Source organism: Anser cygnoides, chromosome 4 (genome assembly GCF_040182565.1).
Source record: "Anser cygnoides isolate HZ-2024a breed goose chromosome 4, Taihu_goose_T2T_genome, whole genome shotgun sequence".
NCBI classification, from domain to species: domain Eukaryota; kingdom Metazoa; phylum Chordata; class Aves; order Anseriformes; family Anatidae; genus Anser; species Anser cygnoides.
In genome coordinates, this window is record NC_089876.1 from 31,655,090 (window position 1) to 31,669,781 (window position 14,692).

General features: G+C 45.5%; 1 long non-coding RNA gene across 1 annotated transcript; it reads left to right on the plus strand.

Annotated features, from left to right (window-relative positions):
• The first annotated feature begins 3,102 nt into the window (after positions 1-3,102).
• Positions 3,103-4,623, plus strand: LOC106041886 (uncharacterized). The gene is made up of 3 exons (XR_001210777.3): positions 3,103-3,239; positions 3,400-3,532; positions 4,147-4,623. It is a non-coding gene; the product is annotated as an uncharacterized lncRNA (long non-coding RNA).
• Positions 4,624-14,692: the final 10,069 nt, after the last annotated feature.

Genomic DNA, 14,692 nt, shown 5'->3' on the forward strand with positions numbered 1-14,692 from the left:
GTGGGACAAACAAGGAATCACAGACTTGGAAGAAAATAATTAGCTACCTTGTTGCTACTGTGCAGGCTAATTTACTCTGAAACTCTAACTCTCTGTCTAGCGTGAATTTGCACACAATGTAAAGAATAGGGCTCTTATCTCTAACCTCTGATTACAAGAAGGAAACAAGAAAGGGGACTCTGACTCACAAAGTGAAAAGATGCTTTTGGCTGCTTCCCCACTGGCTCAGTCCCCCCAGAAACTCTACATGGTCTAAAGGTCTCCCACCTCAAGGTGACCGAGGTTCACAAACCACAAGGACGTGATGGTTCAAGAAAGATGGGTTGTGACTTTCAGGATTACAAATGCATGTGCTCACAACATAAGCCTGAGGGAGAATTTGCCTCTGCACGGCCACACTGCACATCCTTCCCAGTTAGCCCACAATCTGCATGCAAGCAGGTGCTTGGGGCCTTATGGATTAGTATTTGTGTCTGAGCTTTGCAGGTGCGCCTCATCTGCAGCACAGGGAGCTGCTCCAGGCTTCCCTTGGGTTTTGATCACTGCCTGTTAGAGGGATGTTAGTTATTACTGAGGAGAGGCCAAAAGCTCCTGGTAAAATCCAACTCCATCGCGACATAGAACAAAAAGAAAGCATTCTTGCACGTGAGAGTACCCAAGCATGGGGTTGTCTTCAAAAATCAAGTTTTCCATTTAAATACACTTTCTCCTTTTGAGCAAAGCTCATGTCTTTTATCTGCTTACTTTCAAGAGGCAGTCTTTTACCCATAAAGTTAATTTTGATCTTACCTCTTGCGAGAAGGTGACGTGTTTCAAAGAATGCAGAGAAATAGGACTTTGATGTATGAAGCTTGCAGAAAAGATCACTTTTTTCTTGCCATGTGGAATTTTCATGAGGTCTTTATGACAAGATGCTTCCCTCTTTTCAGCATCATATTTCACTTTGAGGTTCTTTTACTGCAACACAGATCAGAGAATCCCTTTCTCATAAATGAGACTTTTTAGTGAGCCCCAGGTTATCCTGATTTCCAAGGGAATTGGAAACATGATAGTGAATAGAGAGCTGGATCTAATTTAAAAACAGTTTTTTTAAGCTTTCCACTATGTTAAATTTTTGTCATTAATTTCACCTCTTCGTGTCTGCTCTCTGCACAACCTCCTCCTTGCTTTCCACCTTTGGAAGGAATTGTCTCATTTTATTCACGCTGCATTCTATGTCATGATTACTGCCTCCTCTCTGTCCCTAAAACTGTACCATGCGGAAAATGTTAACCATAATGTAGTGTCAATCCATTTTTCTTGGCTTTTCATCTCAAAAGATCTTACACACTTAGAAAGCACCACAACCATTTAAACCATTTATCTGAGCATGGCCGTGCAGCCACTTAAGCAGTGAGAAATGAAACTGTATGTTCAATAACAGACACAGTCAGGTATGTACATCTGAGGCTCTTGATTTATTCCTGCTCGTTTAGCCCTAGTTTAAGAAGTAAAGAAGCAAATCACAAATGCTCACTTCCATGCCAGGAAGAAAGATAGTTGTACTACAACACTCAGCCATAGAGAACTCAAGGATACAAAGTGCCACTGTTGTGCCACCTTGCAAGAAATGAGAAGGGAGGAGGAATTTATGGCAGCATGCTTCCATACAGCTGAGAAGACTGGCTTCAATTTTCTGAGCTTTCCCTCACTTTCTATTGTCTGAAGGAAGGCAAATCATTGAACTGTCAGAGGTGTCTAAACACAAACCTATACACAGGTCTCTAGAGGGAATGCAAAATTCACCAGGGGCCTTAAATCTCTCAAGACTTGAGCTCTAACTTAGTGTCAAATAAAGATAAAAATCCTTCACTCTGCCACAAAGCCCTTGGGGAGCGCAGCAGGAGAAAGCCACGGCTGTTCAGAGACAGCTTATTGAGTAGTGCGAGTAAAAGAGGAGCTCAGCTGCTTTTCGCTGCAAATGAGACCTGTGAAATCCTGACTAGCCTGTGGGTGCCGGTGGCAGAATGTAAGGACACAAGAATCCATCCTAGCCCACTTCCTTGCCAAGATGCAGACCTGACCTTAGGCTTGAAAGATGGGGACTAATTTGGGAGCGAGGAAGGGAATGTTTCCTCACACAACCCCGGTATCTGGGTGAGAGTCACGGAGAGGGGGTTGTACCAGAAACGCAATCACATTTCACGCACAGCAGAGCACAGCTGCTCATCTGCTTGGTGCTGCTTTCCCCAGTCAAGAGTGGTTTGCCAGGATCCTGTTGTCACCTCCAGAAGGAACAGACAGCCTCAGGAGAGAGACAGCCCCTGCTGGACAGGGAAACACCCCGTCTGCACAGTCAGAGTGACTCTCTGAGGCCAAGTTAGTGTAAGAGCGACCTCGACAGCCCCGAGCAGTGTTTTTAATGCAAACAGGCACAGGGGAAAAGAGGCCAAACTCACGAGGTTCAGAACTGGAATACAAACACCCTCATTCTAAGGCTGTATGTTTGGCCACTTGTAAGACTCCAGCTGTTCTCTGTCCTTTGCTGTTTTAACACTCACTACAAGGCTCAACTGTGCTCAAGGCAAGGGGAAAAGGGTGAGAGCTTTGACTGAACCTGACCTGCCTGAAATCACTGGGATTCCATACATGTCAGTCTGGCTTTTTTCTCATTCATTGTAAGAATCTTGCACATTTACCCACTGTAACATCTCCCCTGCATCCCCAAATGTATGAACTCAAAACTCTGATGCACCGAGGTTACTTCTTCTCCCTCCAACAGCTGATTCTGATTAACAGGTGATGCAGGAAATTCATACCTTGCTGATTGTCACTGGTTTGCAAGCAATTTGTTAAATAAATGTGATTAGCCTCAACAATTCAGCTACTTTCTTCCAGATTACTCAGTCATCAGCGAGCCCCATGGTAGAGAAATTCATTGTGCAAAGGTAACCTTATCTTTTTCACTTATCAAGGCCAGTACAGGTGTTTTCATAGTCAGCGATTCTTAAACAGTGACAAGCTTCTTCCCAAACACTTTCCAGCTTCTTTTAATAGAAGCATAATTCAGTTTGGGGGCCCAAGAGAAGTTTTTTCTGAAGTTATCCAACCACGTTTATGCCTGGAGGGGGAAGAAAGAAAATAAGATGCTTCAAAGAGAGCCCGTGCTGGGTCACTTCTGTGTCTGTTCCACACACACACTTGAGGAGACATTTAGCTCCTGTTTCCTGGTCCTGCTGATGCTCACAGGAGAAGACAGGGTGAGTGTTGTCTGAGGCATGTGTTCCACCTCCTTGCACGCTGCAGACAAGATCAGTGCTGGCACTGATAAATGAATGGCAAAGGAGGTGAGTAAAGCTGGTGGGGGCTGAAAAGGAGTAACTAAGAAAAATCCCAACAGAAATCCCAAACTCCTTGCAGGGACGCCAACCAAATGAGGGCAGTACCTGGACTGTATGACAACTTAGTGGCCAGCCTCCTGCTTCTCCACAAGGCCTGAAGGGGCAGCTCAGAGGCTGTGATGAAAATTCATCACTTGCACAGAAAACTGGATGTAAGTAGCAGACACCTCACAATTTTTTCTCTCACTCTGCTGTCTGCGTGTCTGTCCTGAGTGCTTACCTGCATCTCTGCTCTGGCGCGGGAGATGGGAAAAGGCACTTCCATCTACCCAGCCCTGGATGAGTTCTCTAGTGGCAAAAGTAGAGTTTTGTCCTGCACCAAAAAAAAAAGGGGGAGGGGGGGGGCACAGTTAGATTTGGGTTTCTTAGTGCCCTGTGGTAAGGGGAAGACTGGTGTACAAATAGTGTACAGGAATGTTGAGGAGAGAATGAATTCAAAGAGATAGTAACTAGAAATCTGTAGCAGACCCAAAAAATGAATGTCAAAACCAATTTTCTACTGACCCCAAAGTAAAAAAAAAAAAAAAAAGTGCAATTTGCAGCACTAAGCACAGTGTAATGATCTTAACTGGTTCCTTCCAATCTCTTGCCATCTCTGGCACACTGTTAAGCCCCCCCTAGCCTTTGTTTCTCCTTTTTATGACAGTATAACTTCATTGACTCTGAGCTGGTGTCTGAAGTACTTCTGTGTTAAAGACATTTTGACTTAATTCAAAAAATGTTTATGTTGCATTGACTCAGCTTCTTCTTTTTCTTCAACTTATAGGTCCTGCGCATACAGCACCAGAAATGAAATGAGCTGGGACCTGTATAGACTGGAATGGATTTGAGAAAAATATTCAGCAGCAAATGCATAGTTTGTCTGCATCTGAGCAAGAGACTGAGCTGCACGAAAAGTGGCTCTGTCCCCGGGATAGCCTCTCCTCTCTGTCTCTTTGGAAATACGTGGACAACAAATACAATTCAGAATGAAGAATCTGGACTGCTGTAAGGAATGTCATTATAAAAAGAGAATGTATTGAACTGTCAGTTTATTTATCTGAACTTTGAGTTAAAGAATTTGTACAATTGCTTTGTAAACAACTGAAATTCTACATATAAATTTATCTAATTGCTGACTTCCTTAAATCTATCATATTGGTTTTCTTTCTGCATTTAAAAACTATTTAAGTGCTTATGTACAAAATCGGAAAAGTTTATAAATAGAAAAATACTATCAAAATGATGGGGTGTGTTATTTTGGGGGGGTGGTTTATGTCAAAAATTGCTGTGGGACATAAGTGTGCCCACACATATATATAATGTTTAGTGTTCATCTAGTCCCTGAAAAGAAAATCTGCTTTTTGATGCTGCTAAGTAGTACTAGCTTGAAGTGCACAGCCTGAAGTGCTCATAGTCTGCTCCCTCTTCAGCAGTGTATAGCTGTTAACATTCTCCACAGGCTTAGCTAGCTGCAGGTTTCCAGCATAGCTTGCAGTGAGGCAGAGAAACAAAACCAGCTGAATGTCACCTCATTCCTGCCTTCATTAAATCCAGTGGAACGTATTCCTCTGCCTTTACTGGGACTGAACGTCAAACAAACTGTTTAAATTGACTTGCAGGCAAGGCGATGCCCATTCAGCAGCTTGTACAAACAGCTGCTGCAGTTTAGCTCCTGTTTTACGGCACAGCCACCAGCTGTGACAGCCAGTTTGTACAGGTTCCTCGGACTCTACAACCTGCAGGCTGTCTGTATTGGTGACTCAGGAACAGACCAAGTCACCTTCTTCACTGTCTTTGGGATATTCCTGCCACATGTGTATAGCAAACTCCGAGAACAGTTCTAGTGAGATTCTCACTGGGAAATGGGGACCTCATCAGTGTGGAGAAAAGCCAAGCAAGATACCAAAACAGTACTATAGATCATAAAATTAGGTTAAAAACCTCCCTTTTAAAGTGCCTTATTTTCTTGTCTACCACATTTCATAGGATTATAGAAGTATAGAATCACTCTGATTGGAAAAGATCTCTAAGATGATCTTGTCCAACCTTGAACCTAATACTGATGAGTCCACCATTAAACCATGTTCTACATCTACACATCTCTTGAAGATCTCCAGGGATGGTGATCACTTCCCTGGGCAGCCTATTGCAATGCTGCACAACCCTTTCAGTAAGGAAGTTTCACCTAATATCCAAGTAGGATATAAACATAACTAGGATATAGATATTTAGATTTTTTTTTTTTTTTACAAATTTGCTAGACATTTCCTAGTAGGAAAGTGAATATATAGCACCCTTAGAATAAACAGTTCCCTCAGGAGTCCAGCTGCCCACATCAGCCAGCATTTGGCACAACACAGGGCAGGAGCTTTGAAAATAGCCTAAATGTGAATGGAAAATAAAAGTCAAGCAGCATTGCATGCTTCTCCTGTGAATTGCTGGGTCTCGTGCCTTGTGAATTGCAGAAAAGAAAAATCTGAAAAGTCAGTGTTTGTGCTGCTTCCACCCCTATCCCCACTTAGTGCATCCCGTGCTGGGTGTGGGTGTGGAAGCCGGGCCGGCTGTGCTGTGTGGCACAGTGTGCCCCGCTGCTGCTGGCTGCGGCCGTGGCCGTGCTCCTGCTGCCCTGTGCCTTTCGCAGGCCGCTGTGACTGACCTTTGCCAGACGGCTCTGCGTTCACGGCCCCTCTCCCTGCGAGCGCCTTTAGTGTGTGTAATTCCAAGACCTGCTTTGCCCTGAGGAAACAGTGTCGTGAGGCGAAGGGTTCCCTCTTGTGGTAAAAAGCAAACATTAATCCAGAGATCCGGGTGGACGGGGAACTAGGAATGGATGCCCACGGGCAGAAACACATCCAGATTATACCAACACCCAGCAGCCGCATCATTTCCATAGTTGTCACCGCTCCTGGCACGTTTTCACTGAACCCACCCGCAGCGGATCTCAGCGCAGGGGGACACCGCAGGGGACAGAGCTGCTGCCAGCTGGGGACAACAGGGAGCGAGCTGAACCCAGGCGGCCGGCCTGGGCCAAGGGTGGGCCAGGTGACCCGGGGGGGTCTTTTCCATCCTTAATGGCTCCGCAATGTTATGACTGTAAGGAAAGGGGAGCTGCAGAGGAGGTAAATGTGGGGCTCTGCCCGGCGTGCGGTGCTGCAGGCTGCTTGGGGAGCAGCCATTCAGGGCATTTTGGGGAGCAGGGGGCAGGTCGGCAGCCCAAAACACTTCGAGCATAAAGAATGTGTGAGAGGTTCCATGTTTCAGGAATTTTCTGCCATTCTGTCTGTCAAGCTGTGTTACCACATGGCACCCAGCTGAAGGGCTTGTGGAGCACAGGGCAGAAAGAGGAGGTGACTGACTGACTGCCGCTCCTTGAAGCCAGGAGCTCCCTGTACAGGAGGTTTGGTGAGGCCCACCTGTGTGCTGTAACGCTCTGTTACAGGAACAAATCTCCTGGGACAGTATATCTTAGTGCTTTGTATGCTGAGGTTCTTAGACTGCCTTCAGAAACATCCCAGTTTCTCATGGCCAGGGTACAGTGCATCAGATCATCCTTTCAGTTCCTAGGAAAGAGCTGTGAGTGTTTGACCTCAGAACAAGCTGCAGTTCATCCAACCCCCTGTATGTTACTAAACATGGGCTGGGACTGGGGTGTTGTCAGAAACATAGCTGGGAAGGGACATGGGGAAAGGTCTGTGACAGCACCGGGGCCAAACCAGACAGCCCCACCTGGCTGCTTTGCCTGTGGTGGTGGCAGCAATGAGAAAAGCAGGACGATGCAGCAGGATCTCCTCTCCCCAGCCAGGCGGCTGGGCCAGCCTGTCCTGCATGGCTGTGGCTGCTTTTGTAGCTCCAGGGATGAGGATGGAGAACCAGGAGCTGGTGACGTGCCTCTGCTGGTGGACAGGGCAGCAGCAGAGCCTGGCTCTGCAGGGCTGTGTCCTGGGAAGGCTGCTGGGGCTCTTACATCCACCAGGCTCCTCAGTCCCAGTTCACTTCCTCCCTGGGCCTGGAGAGCTCTGCCCAGCTGGTGTAAATGGCTGTAAATGTTGGCACAGGCTCTCCTTGGAGGGAGGCTGTTAGCTGCCCCAGCACTGGTTTCCCACAGGTTGCTCTTCAGCAGCTGACGCTGGGGGGAGGATTGTGGCCAAGGGGAGAATCCAAGCCTGGTCCTGGCCTGCGCGTCCTGTTGTAGGAGGGGTGCAGAGGTGCAGGACTGCCCCGCAGGGCGCAGACTACAGTCAGCAATGTGACAGCTGGTACAGTGCCAGAGAAAGGCTCTTGTACAAGCAGCCATGGCTCCTAGGTGTGCCATGGGACTGGAACAGGAGAACGTCTCTCTCAGTACTGTGGACTCATGTAACTGTGATGACCCCAGTAATTAAAACCTTGTAATGCTCTAGCAGTTCGTACCTGAATGTTTTAAATTGCTGAAGGTTCTTCAGTCTCAAGTGTGTCTGATTCAGGTAAGTCAGGAGCTGAGTGCTTTCCTTCAGTGATGCAGCCACAGCTGAAGAATCTGTGTTGGAAATACCATATGTAGGGAACTGTTGCACAGAGGCTGTGGAAAAGAGCAGGGAGATGTTATGAGGGGTAAACTGATGTGAGGGTAGTTGCGGGCTGGATGTGGTCAGAGTGATGATAGATAATGAGGAAGAGGTAAAAGGGAGCTCAGGTAAGAATAAGAAATACTAGGAGGCTTTTGGAGTTGAATGGAAGCAGCAGTGCCTGCAGAGCAGGCTGAAAAATATAGCCAGTTCTGAGAGGTTATAAAGTCTCAAAGTTCTAAATGTGTAAGGGTGTCCTAACTGCAAGGATCAGACCATCATTGTGCTGTGTGCAGCTGCTGAGAGCTATCCAGGAATAAAGAAGGATGGTAGTGCCCAGTTAGGAGAGGCTCAGCTTTTGGGCTGACTGCCTGTGCAGGATGTCAGCTGTCAGGGAGATGGGGGAAGAAGGACTGGATGTCAGAAACCTTTCTTAACAGGTATGCGACGAAAATTTGTTTATAATTTGAAGTTGCTTTGCGTGAGTCCTGTCAATGTGGTGTGGTCTTTCTGCCCTTAGGCAGAATTGTGCTTTTCAGATTAGAGTCCCTTCAATGTCTGTCTACCAAGTGCATTTAGTGCTGTCCCTTCTTCAAAAGGCTGACCTTGCTGTCCTTCTTTCTCCTGCTTCACCAGTGTGGATACAGCTGTTCCATTCTTAAACTGCATGGATATGAGTCTAGATCCAGACATTATTGTTCGATCCTGTTTTGAGAAGAAACAAGCACAATGTTGTGCTTAAGTACACTACTACAATGACAAAAAAGACTTATTTCCCCACCTCATCCCCGTATTAGTAAGTGAAACAAGAGACAAAATGCTCCTTAAAAAGTTAAGAGAAAACTTCATTATATTAATGTGGTCAGAAAAACAAAACACTTGCAGTGAGTTCATGTATTCTCAGGTGAATCCCAATCAGACTTGGCAGACCTGAGCCATGGGGATGATGAATATGAAAGTTTACTTTGTAATTTGATTCTATGAATATATAAAATTCACTAGTTAAGAGGCTACTTTTTGCCTAGCATTGCTTATGGCACTTTTAGAGAGCCAAAAAGCATGAGTGTTTCTTGATGAGCTCTTTTTTCTGTTGTGTTCATTTGATGTCTTCATAATTCAGGACAGGGTGACATTAGTCTTCATACCATCTGTGGAGTTCAGACCTACATCGGAGGGTCTCTAGGGTCTTTGACCAATTTTTGTGTTATAGGCATGTGAATACTTCTGGTCTTTGATCAGAAGATTGTTTTATGTGAGGCATGTGTGTTAATAAGTATTACCTTGTGGAGAGAAAGGTAAGACTGCTACCCAGAATAAGCTATATCAAGAAAATGGTATAATCTTTACTAAATCTGGTTACTTGTTGGTCATGGCTAGTGGTGGCTTTAGTTCTTAAAAGAACTGAAGATTTAACAAAGTTGGTCTTCTCTGTATCTGAAGAACACAATGGTATTTGCTAAACGATCTTGCTGATTTACAAGTTGTTGGATTAACACTTGGCTCCTTCCCTTTTCCTAGAGGGATGATCAGACTTGTCTTCCAAGCAAGAGAAAATTCCAGTTGCTGCTGCCTGTGCTGATTTACTGCTTAACTTTTGGTAGGTCACAAAAACCTTGACATGCACCTCTGGAGACTTAGCCAGTACTGTGTGTAGCTACTGTCAGTGTCAGAAGGTGAAGCGTGTAACTTGGCAGACATTAGCCTGTTTAAATTGTATACAAAATGAAATGTCTGATTTTGCAGCCTTGTGACAATGAATTTGCAAAATTGGCAGAGCTTTTGTGTTTAAATACCAAAGGAGGCTACAGCCAAGGCATGCAGCAGCAAAGCCTAAGTCCTGAAAAATCTGGTTCTTAACCCAAAGAAGAAGGAAAAAACCAAATGTGCTAAGCTTTTTTTTTTCTGGTGCAGGATTCTCCTTTTTTTTTTTTTTTTTTTTTGTTTTGGTGCAGGATTCTCCTTTTGAGTACTTATTCCTGTATTTGGCATACTACAGTTAAAAGTTCTTCCAGGAAAGGTTTTTCTCGAGCTCCATTTTTTTGGTCCCCTGAGCAAACCTTTCCCATTATACCCCTGTCCCCTCTGCAGCTGGGTTCTGCCAGCTCCTGAGCACAGTGCAGAGCTGACTGTGCAAGGGGACACTGTCCTGCAGGGTCTGGAGGTGGAGGAAGGCTCCCTAACTTACTGCCTGGCTGTGGCTCTTGTGGTTTAGGTGGGCCTGGTAATGCCTGGGCAGAGCTGAGGAGTGTGGTAAGGCATTGATCACACCTGCCCCTCTTCAGAGGGCTCATGGGTGAGCCAAACACAGCTGCTCCCAAGCTGGTGCCTAAACAGCCTGCGTATGAAGTCTTTATCTTCAGTGGCAGGTTATCTGAGACATTTGTAGAAATATTCTTTGTGTGCACTTGTGTTGAGGGCAAGGACCCCACTGATGGGGGGGCTGGGAGTGTTTTGGAACACAGGGGAGAGGTGACAGTTTTGTTATTTTGCTTTAGCCTGGGTTAGTTTTGCCTTGGTGGCTGTTGCTTCTATTTTTATTGCCCATTATTCTCTAGTTTACTCCCAGCTGTACCTGCTGCAGGCCCTGTGCTCTCCCTAAGGTGGTTATGGTGCACCTGCACATGTGGATTTGATAAGGAGCTCTTGCAGTGATAAAAAGTGTTGATAGGTCAAAGCTGCAGTGGTAAAATTAATTGTTTAGAGACTTGGAGTCTCAAGGCACCCGTAAAAGCAGTGTAATGCACTGTATGGAGTACCACCTGCGTGTAGCAGCTGTCTCAACAACTTTGCTGACACAGGAAAAAAAAAAAGGTGATGCTCAAGAGATTTTATTTGGGCTAAAGAAATGTTCTCTGGAGGCTTTGTTTTTCACTTAATTGAAAACATCTACAGTACTGCTGCCAAATAAGTGATTAAGGGCCAGCCTTGCTGAGAGGGCCCCTTGCCTTGAAACAATGAACCCCTGCTGATCATTTCTCAACTTCTTAGACCTGAGTATCAGGTTCTGCTTATCAAATAAAATAGTAGTGAACAGGAGGATTGCTGAGGTGACCACTTTTGGGGCCTCATCCAAGGAATTATCACTGGATTTTTCTTCAGAAATCTTCTTCATGGAACAAGAAGACACCTCGCCTCTTCTAAAGGCAGTGTAGCTGCTGGAAGACATCTCCTTGTGCTGGTGGAGCATTACCTTCATTACAGGCCTCGTGTGAGTAGATTTACTGACAGCTTTACATGAGCAGAGTGATGGGGTACTGGCCTGATGTAAGCAGGGATGTGGTTTTATATATGTGAGAACTATTTTACTGTAATTAGTAGTACATGTTTTGAGATACTGGTTCTTGATCTAGAAGTTCTATACTAATGGGTATGATGTGTGCTTAAGGTATGGTTCAATGTAAATTATCTTGTATAATTACATCATTTTTTATTATAAATTAACTCAAAACATGCTGTGGGTAGTAAGAGGCATTGTATCTAACTTATATCATAATCACTTGAGCAAGTTTTCCAATTTTGCTTTTTGTTTTTAAGTGAAGAATTGGCAGCCAGTCTCAAGAGTTGTTAAGTGCTCTTCTGGGCAGAATTTGTGCCTAGTGACTGTGCAGAGGTAGGAGCTGGGGGTGCCCATGGTCTGAGCTGGGCATGTGTGAGTTTGGGGCAGGGGGATTCTTGAGGTCCTTCAACAGGCCTCACTCAGCAGGTTTTGAATTGGTCTGGCACAGATTTTTGTGGCTTCGCCTGTTGCTATCGTGTACAATGTGTCAGATGTAAGAAAGTATCCTCTACTGTAGTCAGAGGAATTGGTCTCTGGTCTGTTGGTTCTAGCTCCAGATGATTGCATAACCTTGGGCCAAACTGGTTGTGACTGGATGTTGAACTCTGTTCTTCCTATTGGGCTATTCAGTACAACCAAAATGTAGTTCTTAAACATGCATGCAAAAGAACTTTTTAGAGCTGTTGGATTTACTTTGGAAATGTTTGCCCCTCATTCTTTCCTTTCTGGTAGTTTCCATTTACACTGGTATGTACTCAGCCTATGTTAATCATCTGTGCTTGGGCCTGGAGGACTAAGAGGGGAGAAATCAGAGATATGTGGTGCTGTGGCGTGGGGCTTGTGAACCTTGCACAGAAACAAGGTCAGTTTCTAGGATGGTTCCAGCACAAAGGAGTTCAAGCTTCCCTTGCTTCCTCTGACATGCGAAATCATACTTGTGTACCCCTCAAAGCTTATATAATATATATGTCTACAGAGTGAACTTAGCATACTTATTAGGGCCTGAGGGAGATTTGGGACCCTCATTTTCACTGATATCTCATTCACAAGTTTGATCAATGCAAGATTTTCCTTCTCAGTTTTCAAGCTCTCAAAGTGCATGCAGTAACTCAGCTTTTCCGTAAGTCTGTTGTGTTTCCCAAAGGGGCATTAAACCTGAACCAAATCACCTTATGTAGGATTATAAATGAGGGTCACATGCAAGGATATTCCCAAAGTCCTTTAAATTAAGAATCATTGCAACAGATATATTTAAACAACAGATTTACAATGAGCTTCCAGTGAAACAAAGATGTTGTGTACAGCTGTGGGACATCTGCAGCCCATCTTCTCCTCTCTGAAGTCTATGGAAAGTGGTGTTTGCCTTTCCCTCTGTATAGCAGAGCCTGCACAGAATTATGTCCAGAGCCCAAGCCGTCTCCCTGCTTTTACCAGAGCTGAAGGCAGAGCTCTTCAACAGGCTTTCACAGTCAGGGACCAGAGGCTGATGTGGAAAGATACTGGGGGAGGATGGTTTGCATTGGCAATGTGCTGTACTCAGCTGATAGTTCAGCTTCTCTCTTACCCCTCTCTAGTACCTCTGATCTGCCTTGTGTCACTAAAAAGAGATTTCTCAGCACAGTTTATTGTTCAGAGTGGTAATTTATCATTTAAGAGGCAGGTAGTGCCACCTACATGAATTGAAATCAGTTTGGGATTAACATTTGTTGTGAGATGTTTCAATATTTTGAAATTGGGTTAACTGGAAAACAAGGTTAAACCTAGAATAAGGCTCAAGTTGGAAAATGCTAACTAATTTTTTATAATATTCAGACCTTGTTTTTCTGATGCCATACAGCAGAAACGTGGGGAGGAAGGCTAAAAAACATGAATCTTGTAGTAAACAACCAGTCTGACACACACGAGAGTACAGACCTGGATTCTCAAAGCACAAATCTCTGCCTCTGCTTCCCAGTGCAGGATGTAGGACTTGGATGTCTGCACAATGCACCTTTGAGAGGTTTGCTGCCTTGTGTTGCTTCTCAAATGGTGTGAAGCTGAGAGCACTGTTCAGTTACCTTCCATCTCCTAAACAGTGTGGCTGAAAAGCAACGCAAAACCAAGAAAAACAAGTTTAATGCCAGCTATGGTAAAAATAAATAAATAAAAACAAAATTTTAATACACATTTTTCTGCGGGTTATTGCACCAGGTGCTGGTGTGTTTTCATCCCTGTAGGAAAGGCCCTCGGACTCCGTCAAGTGTAATTTCAGGAGCTGTTTGTGAGAGAGATTCCCATAGGATCCTACTGGACAAAATGTCCACCATACAGCTAAATAAAAACATCATATGATGGGTGAGCAATTGGCTAATGGGCAGGGCCCAAAGGGTTATGGTAAATGGGGCTGCGTCAGGCTGGCGGGTGGTCACCAGTGGGGTCCCTCAAGGCTCCATTTTAGGGCCGGTACTTTTCAATATTTTTATAAACGATCTGGATGTAGGAATAGAAGGTATTTTGAGCAAGTTTGCTGATGACACCAAAGTTGGAGGAGTTGTGGACTCGTATGAGGGTGGAAAGGCCTTGCAGAGGGATCTGGATAGGTTGGAGAGCTGGGCGATCACCAACCGCATGAAGTTCAATAAGAGCAAGTGCCGGGTCCTGCACCTGGGACGGGGAAACCCTGGCTGCACGTACAGACTGGGCGATGAGACGCTGGAGAGCAGCCTAGAAGAGAGGGATCTGGGGGTCGTGGTAGACAGCAAGTTGAATATGAGCCAGCAGTGTGCCCTGGCGGCCAGGAGGGCCAACCGTGTCCTGGGGTGCATCAAGCACGGCATCGCTAGTAGGTCAAGGGAGGTGATTGTCCCGCTCTACTCTGCGCTGGTGCGGCCTCACCTCGAGTACTGTGTGCAGTTCTGGGCACCACAGTATAAAAAGGACATGAAACTGTTGGAGAGTGTACAGAGGAGGGCTACGAAGATGGTGAAAGGCCTGGAGGGGAAGACGTACGAGGAACGGCTGAGGTCACTGGGCCTGTTCAGCCTGGAGAAGAGGAGGCTGAGGGGAGACCTCATCACAGTCTACAACTTCCTCGTAAGGGGGTGTCGAGAGGCAGGAGACCTTTTCTCCATTAACACCAGTGACAGGACCCGCGGGAACGGGGTTAAGCTGAGGCAGGGGAAATTTAGGCTTGACATCAGGAGGGGGTTCTTCACAGAGAGGGTGGTTGCACACTGGAACAGGCTCCCCAGGGAAGTGGTCACTGCACCGAGCCTGTCTGAATTTAAGAAGAGATTGGACTGTGCACTTAGTCACATGGTCTGAACTTTTGGGTAGACCTGTGCGGTGTCAAGAGTTGGACTTGATGATCCTTAAGGGTCCCTTCCAACTCAGGATATTCTATGATTCTATGATTCTATATGATAAAGAAAAGCATAGATAACAGGTTCATTTAGATGCTGGGGACCCCAAGAGAAATAACATCAAATGGGCCTCCAATCCCCATGCAGCAAGCACACCCCACTGGTAGA